This window comes from Elephas maximus, chromosome 15 (genome assembly GCF_024166365.1).
Source record: "Elephas maximus indicus isolate mEleMax1 chromosome 15, mEleMax1 primary haplotype, whole genome shotgun sequence".
NCBI lineage: Eukaryota > Metazoa > Chordata > Mammalia > Proboscidea > Elephantidae > Elephas > Elephas maximus.
Window position 1 is genome coordinate 76,623,522 of NC_064833.1, and position 19,702 is coordinate 76,643,223.

Below are 19,702 nucleotides of genomic sequence, written 5' to 3' on the forward strand. Positions count from 1 at the left end.
TTCTCAACAAAATATAAGTAAATTGAATTTAACAGCACTGTAAAAGAATAATACACCATGACTAAGTGGGATTTATCTCAGGGATACAAAAATAGTTCAACATAAAGAGCAGCAATAAATGTAATACAATACACTAATAGAATGAAAGAAAAAACCAATGTGATCATCTCAACTGATTCATAAAAGGCATTTCACAAATTGCAATGCCTTTTTATGATTAAAAAAAAAAACACTCAATAAACTAGGAATAGAAGGGAACTTCCTCAACATGATAAAGGGCATTTATGAAAAACTCACAACTAGTATTATACTCAATGGTGAAAGACTGAAATATTCCCTCTAAGATCAGGAACAAGACAAAGATGTCTGCTCTCACCACTGCTATTCAACATTGTACTGGATATTCTAGCCAGAGCAATTAGGCTAGGGAGGGAGAAAAAGAGGGAGAGGAGGAAGGGAGGGAGGGAAGGAAGGAAAAAAGGAAGGAAGAAAAGGTACTTAAATTTGAAAGGAAGAAGTAAAACTCTCTATTTGCAGATGACATGAAAGCTACTAGAGCTAATAAATGAATTCAGAAAAGTTGCAGACTACACCTAAGAACAACATATAACAATCAGTTGTGTTTCTATACACTAACCATGAAAAATCTGTAAAGGACGTTAACAAATGAATTCCATTTACAATAGCATCTAAAAAAATAAAGTATCTAGGGACAAATTTAACCAGAGAGGTGAAAGACTTGTATATACACCGAACACTATAAAACATCACTGAAAGAAATTAAAGGAAATCTAAATAAATGAGAAAACATCCCATGTTCACAGACTCAAAGACAATATTATTAAGATGTCACTACTACCCAAAGCGATCTACAGATTCAACACAACCCCTATCAAATTTCAACAACCTTTTTTTGTAAAGCCAATCCTCATATTTGTATAGGAAAAAAAAAATGTTTGGAATTGCAAGAGACTTTTTTTTTTTCTGAATAGTCAAAACAATCTTTAAAAACAATACATTTGGAGGACTCACACTTCCAGATTTCAAAACTTTCTAAACAAAGCTATGATTATCAAAACAGCGTGGTACTGGCATTAGGATAGACATACGGAAAAATGCAACAGAATTGAAAGGCCAGAAAAAACACATACATCTACGGTCAATTGATTTTTGACAAGACTGTTAAGTCCATTCAATGCGGAAAGAATAGTTTCTTCAATAAATGGTATGTGACAACTGGATTTCCACATGTGATAGAATGAAGTTGGACCCATCTTTCACATCATACACAAAAATTAACTCAAAATGATCAATGACCTAAATATAAGAACTAAGACAATAAAGCTCTTAGAAGAAAACATAGGGGTAAATCTTCTTGAGTTTGGTTTTGACAATGGATTCTTAGATATGACACCAAAAGCATAAGAAACAAAAGAAAATATAGATAAATTGCACTTAAAATTAAAAACTTTTGTGTATCAAAGGACATAACCAAGAAAGTAAAAAGACAACTTACACAGTGGCAGAAAATATTTGCAAATAACATATCTGATAAGGGCTTAACATCCAGAGTATATAAAGAACTCCTATAACTCAACAACTAACAAACAACATAGTTAAAAAATGGGAAAAGAACTTGAACAGACATTTCTCCAAAGAGGATATACAAATGGCCAAGAAGCACAGGAAATGATGCTCAACATCATTAGTCATTAGGGAAATGCAAACTCAAACCACAACGAGGTACCACTTCACAAGCACTAGGATGGCAATGATCAAAAAAAAAAAAAAAAGTAAAATAATGAATGTTGGTAAGGATGTGGAGAAATTGCAATCCTTGTGCATTTTAGGTGGAAAAGTAAAATGGGTGTAGCCTCTGTGGAAAACAGTTTGGCAGTTCCTCAAAAAGTTAAACATAAAATTACCGTATGACTCAGAAATTCCACTCCTAGGCATATACTCAAAAGACCTGAAAGCAAGGACTCAAACAGGTATTTGTGCACCAATGTTGACAGCAGCATTATTCACAATAGCCAAAAGGTGGAAACAACCCAAGTGTCCATCAACGGATGACTGGATAAATACAAAATGTGGTATATATGTACAACGGAATAGAGGTTACCAGGTGCTGGAGGCGGAATGAGGAGTTATTGCTTAATTGGTACAGAATTTGCTTGGTATGAGGAAAAACTTCTGTAAGTAGATAGCAATGATGATTACACAGCACTGTAGATGTAATTAATCCCACTGAATTTTACAGTTAGAAATTGTTAAAGTGACAAATTTTAGGTCATACAGATTTTACTACAAAATTTTAAAGAGAGAGAGAAAGAAATGGACTTACTTGAAAAGCACTTAACAGAAGTTAACACTGTGGTATTTCTTTCATTAGATAGTTTGCAAACTTCTGGCTGAATGCTTTTTTCATCTTAATAATTACTCCTTCTTCAAATCTGTTGTTCATACATTTTATTTCATCATAAAGATTTCTGAGAAAATGTTGGAAAACAAACATATTGTTCTTTCCTCTGAGCATTTCTTGGCATACCGGTAATTCACATATCAGAAATAAACAGTCATGATTCCAACAAGTAGCAGATACTTTAGTCTAATGCTTCTCCCTGCCCCCACGTGTTTATCAGTTTGGGACTCTCGTGTTGCTGTAATGCTGGAAGCCATGCTACCAGTATTCACATACCAGCAGGGTCACCCATGGTGGACAGGTTTCAGCTGAGCTTCCAGACTAAGATGAGGAAGAAGGACCCGGCCGTCTACTTCTGAAAAGAATTAGCCAGTGAAGAGCTTATGAATAGCAGCAGCACATTGTGTGATACAGTGTTGGAAGATGAGCCCCCCAGGCGAGAAGGCACTCAAAAGACTACTGGGGAAGAGCTGCCTCTTTAGAGTCGACCTAAATGACCTGGATGGAGTAAAGCTTTCAGGACCTTCATTTGCTGATTTGGCAAGACTCAAAATAAGAAGAAACAGCTGTAAACATCCACTAATAATCGGAAGGTGGAATGTGTAAAGTATGAATCTAGGAAAATTGGAAATTGCCAAAAAATGAAATGGAATGCTTAAATATCAAAATCCTAGGCATCAGTGAGCTGAAATAACTTGTATTGGTCATTTTGAATTGGACAATCATGTGGTCTACCATGCCAGGAAAGACAACTTGAAAAGGAATGGCACCGTATTCATGGTCAAAAAGAACATTTCAAGATTTATCCTGAAGTACAATGGTGTCAGTGATAGGATAATATCCATATGCCTACAAGGAAGACCAGCTAATGAGACTGTTATTCAAATTTACACACCAACCACTAAGGCCAAAGATGAAGAAATTGAAGATTTTTATCAACTTCTGCTGTCTGAAATTGATTGAACTTGTAATCAGGATGCATTGATAATTAATGGTGACTGGAATGCAAAAGTTGGAAACAAATAAGAAGGATTGGTAGTTGGGAAATATGGCCTTTGTAATAGAAATGATGCTGGAGATCGCATGATTGAATTTTGCAAGACCAACGACTTCTTCATTGCAAATACATTTTTTCACCAACATAAACAGTGACTGTACACGTGCACCTGGCCAGATGGAATACACAGGAATCAAATCAACTACATCTGTGGAACGAGACGATGGAAAAGCTCAATATCATAAGTCGGAACAAGGCCAGGGACTGACTGGGGAACAGACCATCAATTGATCATATGCAAGTTCAAGTTGAAAATGAAGAAAATTAGAACAAACCCACAAAAGCCAAAGTACAACCTTGAGTGTATGCCACCTGAATTTAGAGACCATCTTAAGAATAGATTTGATGCATTGAACAGTAATGACCAAAGACCAGACAAGCTCTGGAATGACATCAAGGACATCATACACGAAGAAGGCGAAAGGTCATTAAAAAGACAGGGAAGAAAGAAAAGACCAAAACGGATGTCAGAAGAGACTCTGAAACTTGCTCTCGAACGTTGAGTAGCTAAAGCAAAGGGAAGAAATGAAACTGAACAGAAGACTCCAAAGGGCGGTTTGAGAAGACAAAGTATTATAATGACAGGTGCAAAGAGCTGGAGATAGAAAACCAAAAGAGAAGAACACGCTTGGCACTTCTCAAGCTGAAAGAACTAAAGAAAAAATACAAGCCTCGAGTTGCAATAGTGAAGGATTCTGTGGGGAAAATATCAAACAATGCAGGAGGCATCAAAAGAAGATAGAAGGAATACACAGAGTCATTATACCAAAAACAACTGGTGAATGATCAACCATTTCAGGAGGTAGCATATGATCAGGAACTGATAGTACTGAAGGAAGAAGTCCAACCTGCTCTGAAGGCATTGGCGAAAAACGAGGCTCCAGGAATTGATGGAATTATCAACTGAGACTTTCCAACAAACGGATGTGGCACTAGAAGTGCTCACTTGTCTATCCCAAGAACTTTGGAACACAGCTACCTGGCCAACTGACTAGAAGAGATCCATATTTATGTCTATTCCCAAGAAGGTGATCCAATTGAATGCGGAAATTATCAAACAATATCATTAATATCACATGCAAATAAAATTTTGCTGAAGATCATTCAAAAGTGGCTGTAGCATGGAATTGCCAGAAATTCAAGCTGGATTCAGAAGACTACGTGCAACCAGGGATGTCATTGCTGATGTCAGACGGATCCTGGCTGAAAGCAGAGAATACCAGAAAGATGTTTACCTATGTTTTATTGACTTATGCAAAGGCATTCAACTGCGTGGATCATAACAAATTATTGACAACATTGCGAAGAATGGAAATTCTAGAACATTTAACTGTGCTTATGTGGAACTTGTATATGGACCCACACACAGTTGTTTGAAAAGAACAAGGGGATACTGCTTGGTTTAAAGTCAGGAAAGGTGTGTGTCAGGGTTGTATCCTTTCACCATACCTATTCAATCTGTACGGTGAGCAAATAATCCAAGAAGCCGGACTCTATGAAGAAGAGCAGGGCATCAAGATTGAAGGAATATGCATTAACAACCTGCGTTATGCAGATGACACAGCCTTGCTTGCTGAAAGTGAAGAGGACTTAAGGCACTTACTGATGAAGATCAAAGAACACAGCCTTCAGTATGGATTGCAGCTCAACATAAAGAAAACAAAAATCCTCACAACTGGACCAATAAGCAACATCACGATAAACGGAGAAATGACTGAAGTTGTCAAGGATTTCATTTTACTTGGATCCACAATCAACACCCATGGAAGCAGCAGTCAAGAAATCCAAAGAAGCACTGCATTGGGCAAATCTGCTGCAAAAGACGTCTTTAAAGAGTTGAAAAGCAAAGATGTCACCCTGAGGACTAAGGTGCACCTGACCCAAGCCATGGTGTTTTCAATTGCCTCATATGCATGCAAAAGCTGGACAATGAATAAAGAAGAGTGAAGAAGAATTGACGCCTTTGAATTGTGGTGTTGGAGAAGAACATTGAATACACCATGGACTGCCAAAAGAACAAACAAACCTGTCTTGGAAGAGGTACAACCAGAATACTCCTTAGAAGCAAGAATGGAGAGACTACATCTCACATACTTTGGACATGTTATCAGGAGGGACCAGTTCCTGGAAAAGGACATCATGCTTGGTAAAGTAGAGGGTCAGCGAAAAGAGGAAGACCCTGAATGAGATGGACTGACACACCAGCTGCAACAATGGGCTCCTGCATAAGCCCGATTGTGAGGATGGTGTAGGACTGGGCAGCTGTACTTGGGGTCGCTGAGCCGGAACCGACTTGGTGGCGTGCCAACTCGGCAGCATCTAACAACAAAGCTTTCCCAATGCCCCATGACTGAACACCTTACCTGATTTACAGACCTTCCCTGATTCCAGTCTCATCACACAAAACCCCCTCCCCACCGTCACCCCTGCCTCCTAACTGATTTCTGTGAATTGACTCTTGCCTTCTGCAGTCCATTTTCCATGTGCTACTTCCTATTTAAATCTTTTTAACGGCCCCATTATCCTTAGGATGAAGGAATTAATCCTCTCTGTGGTCCCTATGAGTTGGAATGGACTTGAGAGTAAAGGGTTTGGTTTGGTTTGGTGGTCCCTAAGGCGTGACATGATCTAGCCCCTGCTCACGTCTCTCACTTGCCCTGTCCAACAGAAATACAGTGCAAGCCACATATATGAGCCATGTATATTATTTTACGTTTCCTGGTAGCCACATAAAAAACATAAAAAGGAAAAGAAAAAATAATTGTATTAGTATATTTTATTTAACCCCCAAATATCTAAAATATTATCATTTTAACATGTAATTAATATGAAAGATTATTAAAATCTGTGAATAGAGACAGTTTTACTTCTTCCACTCCAATCTGGAGGTCTTTTATTTCTTGTTTCTTGCTTATTGCACTGGCTAGGAAGTCCTGTGCGATCCTAACTGGAAGTGTGCAAATGGACATCCTTGACTCATTCTGTATTTTAGAAGGAATGCATATCATCTTTTACTGTTAAGTATAATGTTAGCTCTTATCTTTTTCACCGATACCCTTTATCAGGTTTAAAAAGTTCCCTTCCATTGCAAGTTTGCTGACAGTTTTTAAAATCAGGAATGGATGCTGAATTTTATCAAATGCTTTTTCTGCACCTACTGAGATGATCATATGGTTTTTGTTCTTTTAACTGTTAATATAGTAAGTGATGTTGTTTGGTTTTTGAATGTTGAACCAGTCTTATATTTCTGGGATAAACTCTGCTTGGTTATGACACATTTTCGTTTTTATATGTTGTTGGATTCAATTGGCTAAAATTTTGCTGAAAATGTTTGGATCTATGTTCATGAGGAATATTGTCTGCAGTTTTCTTTTCTGACAATGTCTTTGCCTGGTTTGGGCATCAGGATAATTCTGGCCTTACAGACTGCATTGGGTAGTACTCCCTCCTCTTCAGTTTTCTGGAAGACTTTGTGTATAATTGATATTTCTTCCTTAAATGTTTGGTAGAACTTGCCAGTGAAGTCATCTGATTCTGGCATTTTTCTTTACGAGCGAATTAAGTTAATATATATAAAGTGCCTAGGACTATGCTTGGATTGTAGGAATTGCTCAGTAGATGTCAGCTGTAAATTTTTTTTTTAAGATCACATATATTTCTAATTGGAAAATAAGTTTACTGCAGAAAACTCAGAAAATTTTTTTAAATTAAGGAAACAGTAATCCTACTATCTAAGGATCACTGCTGTTAATATTTTAATTAATTTTCCAGTCTTTTCTATAGATAACTTGTTTGCTTATATTGTTATTGTTTATATTGCTCTGAACCTACTTTACTCACTTAGCATTTGCTTATTAACACTTCCCATGTCTATAAAAGTTCATAATATAATTTCCAAACCCCCCTCAAAATATATAATTTCAGTGGCTATATATATTCTATTGTATGGTTGTACTAGATTCAACCATCTTCTTATATTCTTAAGCTCATTCTTTCTACTTTTCCTGCATCTCCTTTCTGCACTTTCAAGTATCTTTATACAAACACACATATAACTCTTAGAATAGTCCCTGTAGAGCTTCTTCCCTTTCTGGTATGCTCACTAGGCCTCAGTGCTGAAATGTATCCCAATCTTTGCAGCTTGCTAGGAAAATGACTCCTTATTTTTAGTGGTGAGAGGAAAGGGAAAGAAACTGGAGTGAAAGGGGGGCAACTAACACTCCTAGGTCTCATCCTCCTACCGTGCAAGTTGAGAGCATTTATTACAGTGGACCTGAAATGTATGTTGTTGGCACTGGTACCTGTCCATTGCTCCCTGACAAAATGGCCTCTCTCTCACCTTCACAGACACCTGCTCCAAATGCAGTCTGTTCCTTAAATAGCCTATCACCAGGGCCATCCAAGTGGGCCTGCCTACTCTTCTCCACAGAAGGAATTCTCCAATTATCAAAACTCCTCTCCAGTCTTTGAAACACTTTCCACAAGGAGAGGGTGTCAGGCCCTCTCACAAAAGCTGACTGTACATCTCTTCCTAACTCCACCTGGCTTCCCCCAACCTACACTTCCCTTCCCCTCTGCTTATGTTGTCTGCCTCCAGAAAATTCTCTTCCCCTCCTTTCCTCTCATTCCTTCAATCCCACCTCGTTCAGCATTTGCTCAACTAATTCTTGCAGGACCTTCGGGTTCTAGGATGCCCAGATTTGGTGACCAATTTCAACCTTGTTCATTGTGGTTCTTTTCTCCTCTTCCCCAGATGGTAATTTCTGTTCACATAGGAATTCTTCTGCTATTCCAGTTCTCTCCTACCTTACTGCCATTACTTAGCAAGCCCTGAGAAGATCTGTACCATTCCCTTACTTCCTAAAACCCCAATAAAAAGCTAAATACAATTTAATTCTGACTGAATATAATAATGTATTTATGAAAAAATAACTAGGCTTCATTTTGGTATCTTATGTATAAACTAATAAGCACTCCTTCTCACTAGGCTATTCCATTTGTTCATACTTACTGTACAGTAGCAAAAATTCAGCTCATTATTATTGTTCATTAGAAGTCTTTAATAAGCCACCTCTTTTTTCCTTCCTTCATTCCTTCTACACTGGTAACAACTGTTTATTGTGTGTTTATTATCTGCCAGGCTTTGTACTAAGTGCTGTACAAGTTACATCTTAATTAAAAATACGCCTTATTATTATAAGCTGTATTTTCCACACAAGGAAACTGAAGCATCAGGCTGTCACGCAGTTGGCCCAAGGTCACACAGCTAGCAAGTCGCAAAGCCAAGAAAGGCCATCATCAGGTTTCACAGCCCACAGGAGTGAACCACTATCCAATACTGTCTCTTGACTTACAATTTTAATTTTTTATGTGAATTCCATTCCCCACTTGGTTGCTGACCCTGAGATGTTCCTTCAGTTCTAACCCAGCTCACTTGCCCCAAAACGTGTTCTGCTCCTGGGTTTTTGGTACATACCCATTTTCCAGTCTTTGGGTCACTTCCTGTTTCACTGCTACCTACTCCCCTCATCTAGCTAGATCACCCATAACTCCAAATCAGAAATTTGGACATGTCATCAGATAAAATTTTTTTTCCTACTTTTTGTTTTCACAAAAATTATGATGAAATGTTGTAAGTGAATCACAAACATTTCAGTTAAAAAAAAAAACAAAACAGTTAAGAGACTATTAAAACGAGGTAAAAATGGAGACGGTTCTCCCCTCCCCCCTCCATGAAAGATATACCAATAGGCCATCATAAGTTGTACACATTGGTAACAAAAATGTACAGGTTGTCTGTTGTTGTTGTTAGGTGCTGTTGAGTTGGTTCTGACTCACAGCAACCCTGTGTAACAGAAAGAAACACTGCCCAGTCCTGCACCACCCTCACAATCTTGCTACGTTTGAGCCCATTGTTCCAGCCACTATGTCATTCCATCTCCTTGAAAGTCTTCCTCTTTTTCACTGACCCTCTATTTACCAAGCATGATGTCCTTCTCCAGGGACTAGTCTCTCCTGATAACATGCCCAAAGTACGTGAGGTGAAGTCTCACCATTCTCACTTCCAAGGAGCATTCTGGCTGTACTTCTTCCAAGACAGATTTGTTCATTCTTCTGGCAATCCATGGTACACTCAATATTTTTCACTAACACCATAATTCGAAGGCATCAATTCATCTTTGGTCTTCCTTATTCATTGTCCAGCTTTCGCATGCATATGATGCAAATGAAAATATCATGGCTTGAGTCAGGCCCACTTGTGTCTTCAAAGTGACATCCTCGCTTTTCAACACTTTAAAGACGTCTTTTGCAGCAGATTTGCCCAATGCAATACGTCCTTTGCCTTCTTGACTGCTGCTTCCATGGGTGTTGTGGATCCAAGTAAAATGAAATCCTGGACAACTTATCTAGGACCCTAAAATGGACATGGGGGGAAAAAATTATCATTTGTGAGTTGTAATTCTCAAATAAGGTAATAATTCTGCCTTTGTCTGGAAGGTTTGTGCTTTTAAAACGGAAGCATGACTTCATTAGCCTTTTTGTGATCCTATCTTTTTTATTCTAGAAAATTAGGATCAATAATTACCAGAAAAAATGTGTGTGTGTTCCTTTCAATCTCTGAATCTTTTGGGTGTGTGTGGGTTTGGTCTTGATTGCTCGTTCTGTAACAAAATAGACTATTCTCAGGGGCGCGTTCCCACCAGTTGATTTCCTTCTCACTGCTAGTCTCTAACTCTCCATAGTTACTTCTCAGGAGGAAAGCGGCATTAGAAAATAGAGCCCTTCCCAAAAGCAAGCTCCTGGTTCTAGGGCATTTCTCCGCCTCACCACTGGTGCCTTATTTTCCTAATCCTATCCACTTTTTTTTTTTTACCCACTCAGGATGTGTCCAGAGCGGGGACCCCACTGTACGCAGCTGAGATGAAGCAAAACAGTTCCCGCTTTCTCGGCCCTGCATAAGTTTAAAGTAGCATTCTTTTCCTGGCCCTCTGTTTTTTTTGTTTTTTTTTTTTTTTCTGATCCGTTGGTTTCCCCTAGCTCTGGGCAACTTAGTCTTAGTCCCGGTAACTGCAGGCATCAATCAAAATTACGAGTAAGAATGGTGGTAACAGGTTTGACAGAGCAACTTGTCGCCATTTTCAGAGAGAGGGGGTAAAAAAACAAAAACAAAAAACTTCCTTAACTGCCCAAAGTTATAAAGGTAAAGTGTTAGCACCCATTATCCCGTCTCAGGGGAGTTCTACAGAGCGGTAATGTCCCACCCCATCACTCGGTGGCCTGCTGAGTTAAAGAGCTCTAAAGCAAAACAGGTGAGAATCGAAAGAGAAACAAACGCCAGTAAGGAGAAAAACTGGAGGATGCGGGCATCGATCCCGCTACCTCTCGCATGCTAAGCGAGCGCTCTACCATTTGAGCTAATCCCCCACCACTGGGCAGGCCTTCTTATCTGTTCCTCTAAAGAAGGGTCAGAGCAGCTAAACGACAAGAAAGACTTATATACTCATGAAGGCACCCTGGCTCTTGCCTCACAGCTGAAACCAAACTAGCAAAATAAACCCAGCTCTCCTTCGAGCCGGAATCGAACCCAGGACCTAGGGATAGTCGCAGACACGCGCCCTACAGCCCTCCGCTCTACCAGCTGAACGGTCCAAGGGAGACCGTAGAGCTACCTACTCGTCTTCAAAACTTTGAGACATTTTCGAAGCTTGGAGCGTTCTTCATATTCTCTTCCTCATTCCCAAATTCCTGGGGCGCACGACCCCGCCTCTCGCGGACCTCCCCCTTCTTCCCCCACTCACGGCAGCCAGGGCGCGCGCTCCTGTCGCCGACCCTGCCCAGGGCTCTGAGGGGAAGCGCGGGCGGCGCGCCTAGCCAGGCCCACTGAGGTATCGGGTCTGTTCCGGTAACCGTTCACCTTTTTGTGGCTCACGACGTTCAGGGAAGCGCAAAAGACAGTTTAGAAACACGCCGTGACCCACAGGCCGCCCCGCGAAGCGCAGACTCGCTTGGAACCTACTCAAGCACGTCTCCGCTTTGAGGAATCCCAAAAGATTTCAAAAGAGGGATTCCACAGGCCAAAACTGGAACCAAAGTACAAGAACTCCTCTCGCTTGTTGGAATGTAATTTAATAACACAGGAAAGGAAGAAAACGTCTCCTTCGAGCCGGAATCGAACCAGCGACCTAAGGATTTCTGCTCTTTGGGGATTAAGCTACAGTCCTCCGCTCTACCAGCTGAGCTATCGAAGGGACAAAGAAACGGCCTGCGCCCTCTGGGTTTGAACATGTAAAAGCCAGAATGCGTTTGACGGTTAGCCACAGATTAAAATGAGCATGCGTAATCTCAGGAGCAAGGGGGGAGAGGAGTCTGAGTTGAGTACTGTTTACGCATGCTCAGAAGCGCAGAGACGCACGCACATATCCACCGACCACCCACCTTTCTGGCCCCCGCGAGTCTGACTGACTTGGGAAAGGGGTTCCAACCCAGAGTACAGGCGAAGACCTCACACCCCCACATTCCTTTCGTACTTTGCCTGTAGGGCTTGGCTTGCCCTAAAACTGTTGTTGAATATCCCCTCATCTCACGTTGTGTCTAGGGCCAGTGGCGCAATGGATAACGCGTCTGACTACGGATCAGAAGATTGTAGGTTCGACTCCTACCTGGCTCGGTCTTTTATCACCTTAAACCCACTGAAAATCAGAAATTACTACATCTCAGTTATCCAAACCACAAATGCCAAGGGTAATTTAGATTTCTGCAATGACCGTCCACACTTAAAACTCAGGAAGCCGTCGTGCACCTCTGCCGTCGCTGTCCTGCAACGTTTTCCAGTCCCGCCCCTTGAACTTCCGAGGTGGTGAGAGAACGCCCGGAATACAAACGTGAGGGGTTTTAGCGTGCCCGCGTCTTCACGGGAGCCCAGCGCCAGCGCCGCGCGGTGAGGGGCTGCGGGAAAGCCGAAGGAAATTGGAAACCAACTGCTCGGTAATTTAGGAGTGAAAGAGATAGGAGAACCCCGTTAGGAAGATGCAAAGTGAAGCCCGCTACTCCCGGAAATAAAACTGGTTCAAAATCCCAGGACTGCTTCTACCGGAGCGCAATTCATCGAGTCTTGTAAATTATTTTAAGCCTTTATAGTCACTAGAGAACCCCACCCCTCGATAATGCAGAGGAAAGAAATTTGAGATTATTAAAAATGTCTTTCTGATCCGGTTCCTATTTTACATTTAATTTTAACAAATGTATTCACCCCCAGATGAGCCGATCACCCCCTTCATCTCCCTGTTTTTGTGATGTCATATTCAGAGAAAGTTACTTGTTAATTATCTGTTGTCAATATTTTACTGATGTGCTGTGTAACTTCTGAATTCTTAACAGTGCATGAAGACCGTCTAACAGCTTGGGTTTTGCTCTCAAGGGTCTTTTAACCAAGAGGGTGTAATCTTGTTTTGAGCAAACCGGTTTTTATTTTGAAGTTATTTTATGGATCTTATTTGTGGAGGGGTTTGGAATTATTTCTTAAATTTCATCAAGTAAGATAGCAGCTCCAAAATGTAAAAACTTTAGTAAAATGTGAAGCTAGGGTAGAGAAAAGGCTGGCTAGTTCTTTAAGTGGGAAAACAGCTTTGCTAAGGCTACACAAATATGGACAAAAAAGAAGCTAATATTGGGGGGTGGACAAGCACATACTATTTGAACTAAAAGATAGTTTTATTTTTGCTTCCTAGTGAACATTTGGCCATTTTTGCACACAACAAGATTATATATCTTTGAAGTTGTGCAGTGTTTCTTAGAGTTTAAAAACAACAAAACAAAAATCCCTGTGAGAGGTTGGGGAAATATGTCGCATCTCTCTCCAGATTTATGGACAGAATCAGGTAAATTAGGCTAAGAGGCAAAGAACCTCCATCTTATTCCTATCTTCTTATTCTGCAAGAGTGGCAAGTAAGGCTGTTACTATCTGCAGAGATCACTGCCATGGCCATCATCACACTCTGGCAGAACCCTAAGCCCCTTGGTACTCTTGGCCCCTTCCCCAACAGCCAGCCAGCCTGACAGAGTATCAGAGTCCGTGGGAGCCACAATGGTGGGCAAGTTCTGGCTCTTTTATTTACAAGTGACAGAAATTCATCTCAGCCAGGTGGATTAAGCAAGAAAGACATATAAAGATAAAGGGTGTTCCAGTGAAAATGCAACTAGGCCTCAGGGACTACCAAAACCAAACCTGTTGCCATCAAGTCAATTCCGACTCATAGTCAGAATCTAAGTAGAGCTGCCGCATAGAGTTTCCAAGGAGTACCTGGTAGATTTGAACTGCCATCCTTTTAGGTTAGCACCCGTAACTCTTAACCATTATGCCACCAAGGTTTCTAGACTTAAGGGACTACCCAAAAAAAACCAAACCCACTGCCGTCAAGTCTGACTCATAGAGCTGCCCCGTAGAGTTTCCAAGGAGCGCCTGGTGGATTCAAACTGCTGACCTTTTGGTTAGCAGCCATAGCTCATAACCACTGTGCCACCAGGGTTTCTGCACTCCAGGGACTAGGACTCCTTAAACTGTTTCTCTTTCAGTGCTTCTTGGCTCTTCTCTATGCTTTTGTAGTGCCCACGGTGCTGCCTCACACCCTGAAAGTTCCTGAACTTTACCCTGCACAGTCTGCCTCCCAGAGACTCACTTCTCTTTTCAAGTCCTGATTGCAAAACTCTCCATTTTTCTGGCCCCAGGTGCTCACGCCTGACTCCTGAACCATGGATTACATGCACCCAGAAGGGCAGGCTCACCTCTAGCTGTGCGGATGGGCAGGGGCAGTACTCAGTGCATACAGTTGCATCTTTTCCTTCCCAGAAGCCCATTGAAAAGATACTCGAAAAGAATAAATCTACTGCAGCATGGAAAATGACTCTGGGTACAATCACCGGAACAAAGATTTTAAATTTCTGGGAGGTAGAAAGCAAATGGCATTGAAGGGACAGATAATCCAGAATGGAGAAAGCTATGGTTTGGAACACACATTCTAGAAGCCAGAAGAGGCAGAATATTCTTCCCGTGGAGCTCCCATGAGGTTTCAGACTCAGAGGCAGTGGCACAGAGATCAGGAGACCACTATTGTACAGCTACTGCTGCATTTGTCCCCAGCTAGAGTGCCTGTAGAAGCCCTGGTGGTGTAGTGGTTAAGAGCTACAGCTGCTAATCAAAAGGTTTTGCAGTTCAAATCTACCAGGTGCTCCTTGGAAACCCTGTGGGGCAGTTCTGCTCTGTCCTTTAGGGTCACTATGAGTCAGAATCGACTCGACAGCAATGGGTTGTGCCTGGAGAACTGCTTAGGCAGAGTAGGGAAGCCCTTGGTGTGGTATAAGGCTATGGAAAAAGGCAGAGTAGATCCTAATGGTAATCAAACCAAAAACCAAACCCAGGGCTGTCGAGTCAATTCCAACTCATAGCAACCCTATAGGACAGAGTAGAACTGCCACATAGAGTTTCCAAGGAGGTCCTGGTGGATTTGAACTGCCGACCCTTTGGTTAGCAGCCATAGCACTTAACTACTACACCACCAGGGTTTCCACCCTAATGGTAATAGACATGTGGAAAAAAGGAAGGCTACTCCACCCCACTCTCAGAGCAAGTTCCCTCACAGTTGGTAGTTTAGGGGATCTTGAGCCAGCATGGCTGTTCCCCACCCATGAACCATAAATGGAAAAGTCTGCTTGTTCACAGGAGTCAGCCATTCATACAGTTATGAATCATTGTGGTCCTTTGATCGTGAATATGCACAGTAAATGTCTACCAGGCATTTGAGATGAAACAACAAATGAAGAGTGTCCAAGATGAATAAACAAAACAACTAGTCCAGGAGGAAACATTATACAGATAATGTAAAGAATAGAACAGAATTGTTTTTGTTTGTTTTTTCTGTTAATGGATATCCCCAGGGATATTCAGAAGATACTGCAACAATAAAAACCAAAACAAAGTGATATTAAAAGGAGCAACTAGAGAATAATAGAGTTCTTGAAAACAAAGTATGATTGCTAAGGTGAAGAATGATATATTAATAGGTCATGGCTAAAGATCAAATTTGGTGATATAGAAGACAGAATGGAAGCATCACCCAGCACACCAGAATATAAAGAGCAAAAAATATGAAAGTGATAGCATGGAGAGTAGACCCTGAAGGCACAATGGTTATCTAACGAGAGTCCCAAGAGAAAGCAGAGACTGGAAGGGCCTTCCAGTGACAAGTAGGGTGAATGAAAAACAGCATGCCTGGACACAGTCTAGTGAAATTTAAAAGCATTAATGATAAAAATGAAACCTGCAAAACTTTCAGAGATAGGAGCAAACAAACAAAAAAATAAGCTAACTACAAAGGAATGACAATTGGATTATGATCAGACTTCTCATCAACAATACTGGATGCTAGAAGACAGTAAAGTAAGGCCTTCAAAATTCTGAGGGGAAATAATTTTCAACCTAAAATGGTGTACCAAATCAAATTAGCAATCACATATGAGAACAAATGGATAGTTCACACTCAAAGAGTTTCATTAAGTTTAAATCTCATGATTTCTTTCTGAAACAAATAAAAAATAAGCATTATTTGAGGGTGTTATACTGTTTGGGTTCTCCAGGAAGCAGAAACAGATGCAGTTAGAGTACAAAAGTTTTATTGTGGAGTAACAACTGGGAAGGGAAAAGGAGAGGACGCAAGATTAGGTAGGGGCAGCCATTAGTGTTGCAGACCTGACAGAGCCTCTGCCAGTCCCTTTGGGAGCTCCAGAGCGAAGATTTCCTTTTAGAAGAGTCTTGAGTTGGGCAGAAATGGCTGGGTCCTGGGGACAAAGCACAGAAAGTTTAATTACAGTTACAAACTAGAATATACCTGCTATAAACCTTGGCAATATATTGACCAAAATTGACTGAAGAAGTTAAGGAGAAGTAGAAGGAAGTAGAGGTGCACTATTTTTTTCCCCCATTAGAGACATACAGATGCTGTCTAGAATTGATGGATTTAGAAATAGGGCTTAAGTATATTATACCAAAAACCAAACCTGTTGCTATCAAGTTGATTCCAACTCATACTGACCCTGTAGGACAAGATAGAACTGCCCCACAGGGTTTCCAAGACTGTAAATCTTTGCAGAAGAAGACTGCCACGTCTTTCTCCCATGGAGCAGATGTGGGGTTGAACAGCGAACTTTTCAGTTAGCAGCTAAGCATTTAACCACTGTGCCACCAGGGCTCCTAAGTACAAAAAAAAAAAAAAAATTTTTTTTTTTTTGAGAGTGCTAAATTCTTTGTTGTGAAAGATGCTATAGCAAGGAGTCAGTAGATGATGTCTAAAGTTGATCTATCAAAAAACAGAAATTTTGGTATATCAGTCTTAGTGACAACTAATGGAAGAATTGAATACTGAAACCATTAAATGTGATTTCTTCTGGGCAGTAGAAATGGTGGTAGTGAGGAAGGAGAAATTTGCTTTCCCTTTTGCATCCTTTGGTATTGTTTATATTTTTGTGTAACCATATCATATGCATGTTATCATCCAATACAGACAGCATCTAATAAAATTGCTTAAAAATGAAGGAACTGAGACCCAAAGAGGTGAGGTGACTTACTGAAGGTAACTGAATTGACCAGTGGCAGAAAGAGACCTCAAATTTCCTGAGTCACAGCGCGCTTCCCTTTTCCTGGTACTGCTTGGTCTCCTTGTTCCCAATCTGACAGTTGGGTCAAGGAGGCCAAGATACTGGCTGGCATTCTGGGAGGAAGGAGGTTGAAAGGCGGTTTCTGATGTCAGACAAGGTCAGGTGACAATCAAAAATTCTGGGAGTAGCAAAAAGTGTACCATTTATTAAAGGGAATTCTCATCTCACTTCTAAAACCCAAAAGTAAAATCCAAATAGTTTGTTAATGATGGTGCTCCAAAGAGGTTATATCAAGACATTGTGAGACTTGAAGGAAAAAAGCTATTGTACACCTTGAAAAATAATACCTAACACATATATGTGTTTAAGGACTTTCAAGTCCTTCCTTTCAGTTGAGGAAACCATTCTACAGATCCAGAAGATCTTCCCAGAAAGGTTAAATGATTTGTTCAGGATGACCATCCAGGTCATCCTGACCTCGGGTTTACTGACTCCTCAACCATGGCTTTCTCTGTATATTCACTGTTTCTCTCTCTGAAATGGATATTTGTGAGAAACAACAGACATAATGTTTCCAAGGTCAGAAGGAAAGTCATTCTGAAGAACTCAAGGGGAAAGCCAAACTAAATCCTGAATTATATGCCAAACCAGTACAACAATAGATCTTAATAAGACAGACCCCGGCCATGACCCTTTCAAGAAGTTAACAGGAATCATTTTGTAGTACAGGGAGGTGGCAAGACCCACCTAGCAGTTCCCAGGGCTCCGTAAGTCCCTCACTTGCAGACTTTCACACCTATGGAAAGTGGGATCATCATCTTGTTTACACCACTTTAGTTCCTAAAGTTAAAATTTGGAGGGTGGGGTAGGATGTTGCAGAGAGATTTTCTTCAGAGACTCATATTTATTCCTTTAACATTTACGTAGTCCCTACTATGTGCTAAGCACTGTTTTAGTGCTGGGGATACAATAGTAAGCAAAAAACCACATACCCCTATCCTTATGCAGCTCACATTCTAGAGGGGCAGACAGACAGTAAAGAACATAGATAATAGGCTCAACAGTGGCAAGTGCCAAAAAGAAAAATAAAGCATGGTGGATATGGAGTGTGGAGAGTACTGTGCTTTTAACAGTGGCTAACTGACATGGATGACTACAAGCAAAATTAATTGTTGCATTGGTGGGAATGTAAAATGGTGCCACTATGGAAAATGATATGGCGCCTCCTTTAAAAGGTAGAAATAAAAATACCATATTATCCAGCAATTCCACTTCTAGGAAAATATTCTAGAGAAATAAGAGCCATCACAGGAATAGACATATGCATACCCATGCTCACTGCAGCATTCACAATAGCAGAAAGATGGAAACAACCGAAGTGTCTACCAACAGATGAATGGCTAAACAAATTATGATACACACACAAGACAACACTACGCAACCATAGAGAATAACAATGAATCTGCAAAACATCTCATAACATGGATGAATCTGGAGGGCATTATGCTGAGTGAAATAAGTCAATCACAAAAGGACAAATACTGTATGAGACCATTATTACAAATACACAAGAAAAGCTTTGCACACAGAAAGAAACAATCTTTGACAGTTACGAGGGAAAGAAGGGGCAGAGGGGAAATCACTAACTAGATAGTAGATAAGTGTTAACTTTGGTGAAGGGAAAGATAGTACACAATGTAGGGGAACTACTCAGCTCAACTTGACCAAGGCAAAGTCATAGAAGCTTCATAGAAACATCCAAACACCTTGAGGGACCAAATTACTGGGACTGCAGATTAGGGACCGTGGTCTTGGGGGATATCTAGGTCAATTGGCATAACATAGTTCATAAAGAAAATGTTCTACATCTCACTCTGGTGAGTAGCGTCTGGGATCTTAAAAGCTTGTGAGTGGCCATCTAAGATACATCTACTGGTCCCATCCCATCCAGAGCAAAAGAGAATGAAGAAAACCAAAACACCAGGAAAATATTAGTCCGAAGGACTAATGGACCACAAGTACCGCAACCTCCACCAGCGTGAGCCCAGAACTAGATGGTGCCTGGTTACCACCACTGACCACTCTGATAGGGATCACAATAGAGGGTCCCAGAAAGAGTGGAAGAAAAATGTAGACTAAAATCCAAATTCATAAAAAAAAAAAAATACCAGATTTACTGGTCTGACAGAGACTGAAGAATCCCTGAGACTGTGGTCCCTGGACACCCTGCTCACTCAGAACTGAAGTCGCTCCTGAAGTTCACCCTTCAGCCAAAGATTAGACAGGTCTATAAAACAAACAATAACACACGTGAAGAATGTGCTTCTTGGTTCAATCGTGTATACGAGACCAAATGGGCAACACCTGCCCAAAAGCAAAGGGAAGGCAGGAATGGACAGGAAAAATTGGACAAATGGAAGTGGGGAACCCAGGGTAGAGAAGGGGAGAGTGTTGACATGCCAGGGGATTGCAGCCAACGTCACAAAACAATTTGTGTATAAATTGTTGTATGAGAAACTAATTTTCTCTGTAAATTTGTACCTGAAGAATAATTTTAAAAAATTAATTGCTATATT

At 40.7% G+C, this 19,702-nt stretch overlaps 3 non-coding genes across 3 annotated transcripts; 1 reads left to right on the top strand and 2 right to left on the bottom strand.

Moving 5' to 3' along the window:
* Positions 1 to 10,831: 10,831 nt before the first annotated feature.
* Positions 10,832 to 10,904, bottom strand: TRNAA-AGC (transfer RNA alanine (anticodon AGC)). The gene has a single exon. It is a non-coding gene; the product is annotated as a tRNA-Ala (tRNA).
* Positions 10,905 to 11,634: 730 nt separating this feature from the next.
* Positions 11,635 to 11,728, bottom strand: TRNAY-GUA (transfer RNA tyrosine (anticodon GUA)). Its single transcript has 2 exons — positions 11,692 to 11,728; positions 11,635 to 11,670 (listed from the first exon to the last, which is right to left on the bottom strand). It is a non-coding gene; the product is annotated as a tRNA-Tyr (tRNA).
* Positions 11,729 to 12,074: 346 nt separating this feature from the next.
* Positions 12,075 to 12,147, top strand: TRNAR-ACG (transfer RNA arginine (anticodon ACG)). Its single transcript has one exon. It is a non-coding gene; the product is annotated as a tRNA-Arg (tRNA).
* Positions 12,148 to 19,702: the final 7,555 nt, after the last annotated feature.